Below are 3,944 nucleotides of genomic sequence, written 5' to 3'. Positions count from 1 at the left end.
GTGCTTGTGGCCAATCTTTCACTTTTAACCCGTTAAATCATGGGATTATAAATTTGCTGCTATGGCAATGGCAATGACCAAGTCGGAATGCATTACTAAAAGTCCTGTGTTATGTCATAGTAGTGTACTATAGTAGTTAACTTTCAGTGACTGTTATGGGCTACAGCTGCTCTGCTAAATTTGTATCATAATTTTGGTGATCTTTTGGTATGTCTTTGCAACAGTCCTAATGAGCCTACTGTTAAAAATGTATGATACACTACAACATTATCACAATTTAACATATGCAAAAAACAAAACTCCTATTAAGGTGCCTCTTTCACGGTGAGACAAAGATGAATACATTCTCAATAGATCACGTCATAAATAGATCAGACACAAAAACAAAGAGATATACCATGATCGATGCTAAATCCCTGCACCCACAATATAGGATCTCGGACCATGACATGTGAGTTTCTTTGTCATTTTATTTATAAACATAAAAGATCATTTACAACTTCTGGTTACTGGCAGTTTCTCTCGTCATGCAAGCTTCAGCACAGATATACTTCTACTTTCTTTTTATAAACAGTTCAGTCAATACAATGTGAACGTGTTTACTGTAAGTGCATGTAAATCTGCATTGGCATAGACATGGTGCTTCACAAGTAAGAGATTTTAATGGTGTCCACATCACAACTACACTGCATGGCTGTACAAAAGTAGAAAGCTATTTAAAAAAAAAACTTTTTAGTAACTTTTTGGAACTGTCACAATCTGACATGTACAACTCTTACCTAACATTGTCATCCTGATACAATGACATAAATGTACTGTAGACTACTAAAGTAAAGATAGTGATACAAAATACAGTACTGAAATGCAGAAATACAGTAAGGAGAAAGGTAATTAGCATTTATTATATTGACTATTGAAAAAATACAACAAAAAAAGAGCCAAGTATATTTTACTTCATTGCTTTATAACACTGAGACTGCACGCATGTATGCACACACACACTCGTATGTGCACACACAGACAGACAGACAGACAGACAGACAGACAGACAGACAGACAGATAGACAGACACACAGACACACAGACACAATACAGAGCAAGTGCGGTAACACAAAACCAAGGGCAACAAGAGGCTTCTTCTCCTTGGCACCAAACACAAAGAGAAGGGCGGCAGACAAGCACCGAGACGCAAGTGAATGACGGGCCATGAAATGATGAAATGAGAGAGAGGTAGAGAGAGAGAGAGAGAGAGAGAGAGAGAGAGAGAGAGAGAGAGAGAGAGAGAGAGAGAGAGAGAGAGAGAGAGAGAGAGAGAGAGAGAGAGAGACAGAAACAGAGACAGAGACAGAGACAGAGACAGAGAGGACGGGAGAGAGAGAGAGAGAACGAAAGAGAAAAAAACATGATATCATACAATCATGCAGTCATTTTAACCAGCATGATTGAAAGGGCAGAGGATCTGCCATCCGGGAATAGAGGTGAAGGAGGAGGACTGAGCGCGCGCGTGCGCGCGCGCGCGCGCGTGTGTGTGTGTGTGTGTGTGTGTGTGTTGAGCTCAGATGCTCTCTTCTGCCTCTTCCATGTCATCGTAGACTTCATCTCCAAAGTCCTGCATTTCCATCTCCTGACCACCAGAGGTCAGCGCTCCTCCTCTGCTCCTCAGCTTGAACCAGATCACAGCCGCCACCAGCCCCAGCAGCACACAGCCCAGCAGTGACCCATACAGCCAGTAGAACCCAGTGTTCACACCAAACGGATCCCTGTACACAAGGTGGAGTTCCCTCTCAAAGAAAACTTTACTTTGTAACGGGACATATCTCCACATGTACACTGCACTGTCCTCTGCTGTGAGGTTGGAGATGAGCAGAGAGTAATTAGAGCGCTCCACAGTCACTCTGTCCCTCAGATCCTCAGGCATGGCCACTGACTTATTCTGAGAGTCTACAATCAAAACTTGAGACTGTAGATCTTTCTGGCGGTACCATTGGAATTGTCTGTACGTGTCATTGTTAACCATAACATCCAAACAGACACTTTCACCATGAGAAAACATCACATGCAATGGGGAGATTGTTGAGCAAAACTGTACCCAAAATAGGCTCCTTCTGTAATCCCCTTCGCATGTATACCTTCCAGCATGTTCTGGTGACATGGAGGGAATGATGAGGGAGTAGTCTCCAGTCTGGCTGCCGTTCAGCATATACATCCCTTCCTGTTGGAGAGTCTGATTGTTGCTGAGCCTGACGTCCCCAGTGGGAGTGGACCAGTTCACTTGGCCAGGCATCTCACCCGTGGACACACATGGCAGAGTCAGGTTCTCTTTCTGATTGCCAAAGACTCGTTTAGGGAGTCTCCAGACTTCCCTCCTGATTAGAGATTGGCACTGAGCTTCTCTCCGTGTTGCGCAATAAAGGACAACATCAGTGTTTAACTCTGAGTACCTGACCAGAGAGGCGTTAAGATCCACCTGCAGTCGGCCCCATGGATCCCCCTGGAGTGGCTCCAGTGGCAAGCTTGTGTCTAGGACTAAAGTGGGATTCCCATGACCATAATAATAACTCCAATACACCTGTGTACTGGTCCCATTCCCTAGAGCAGAATCCAACTTACACAGTGTACGGGTGTCGTCCTCGTTTAATGTACGAAAAGCCTTGTATTTTTCACAGACAATGAGGTGGAAGCTGTATTGAGCTGTGATGTTTCTTCCTATCCAACAGTCATACCTGTAATCTCCACTCTGGTTCACAGTAAGCTTAACCATTTTAAAACCATACTGATGGCATCGGACATTGTACCTTTTTAACAATGTCTCTGGTTGGGAACAGTTGACCACAAGCAGCTCCTCATCTGGTGAGACCCTGTAGAGTACGGTGTAGTCAGAGTCATTGCAAAGGCGATGTCTATGATGACCTCCTTTTAATTTGAACAGAAGTTCAGGATCTGGACTGAGGTGGGCTCCAGAGAGGAAAAACAGCAAGACAATTTCCCGTGTGCACATGGCTGTCTATAGTCAGGATTCAGCGTTTGGTCTTCGTGTGTCTCTCTAACTCTCCAAGACTGACTGACAGTCCCCTGCTACACTGTGTGTGTGTGTGTGTGTGTGTGTGTGTGTGTGTGTGTGTGTGTGTGTGTGTGTGTGTGTGTGTGTGTGTGTGTGTGTGTGTGTGTGTGTGTGTGTGTGTGTGTGTGTGTGTGTGTGTGTGTGTGTGTGTGTCTACCTCTCCAAGACTGAATGACCGCACCCTGCTATCCTCCCCTTGTATCTCTGCAACACACACACACACACACACACACACACACAGAGACACACACACACATACATTGTTTTAAACTATACTATACTGTACTTTAAAAAATACTACATACTTTCAATTCAGAACGGCATCACATAAAAAGCATCTTCTCTTAATCAGCAGTGAGAGGTGGAAATTTTTTTCTTGCGTAATACCAGCTTTGTGGTGTGAAGAGGGAGAATAATCTTTTGCCATCATCTTCCAAGTAGCTTCTCTGTAACACCAGTGGCAACATTTTAACTGCACACCATCTCAACCTGCTCTCGCTTCTGCAACATGATTAAACACGCAGGGTCTTAGAGAGAGTGAGAGAGATATTCAGTAATGATGAATTACAGTTTTTTCTGTTCGCTAAAGCACATTTTTTGTAACCTTTGGCTGCTTTTGCTGAACTCCTCACACAGATGCACAAACCTATAACCAAATCAGCCAAACTGATAGCACAAAAACTGATTAGCACTCAGTTTGTAATGTTATAAAACACACTTTGCATAACTGTAAACACAACTCACTGCTTTACACACAATTTGCAAAATATGAACACACTCCTAGAAAAAATGTACACACTCGTGGATTTTTTGTACACTACAATACTAATTATTACACAACATGTGACAGGGTGAAACACCTTTAGATAATCTCTTCACTTTG

The sequence above is a fragment of the Engraulis encrasicolus genome, chromosome 24 (genome assembly GCF_034702125.1).
Source record: "Engraulis encrasicolus isolate BLACKSEA-1 chromosome 24, IST_EnEncr_1.0, whole genome shotgun sequence".
Classification (NCBI taxonomy): domain Eukaryota; kingdom Metazoa; phylum Chordata; class Actinopteri; order Clupeiformes; family Engraulidae; genus Engraulis; species Engraulis encrasicolus.
The sequence above is the reverse complement of the archived record's forward strand: the minus strand, read 5'-3'. Positions refer to the sequence as shown.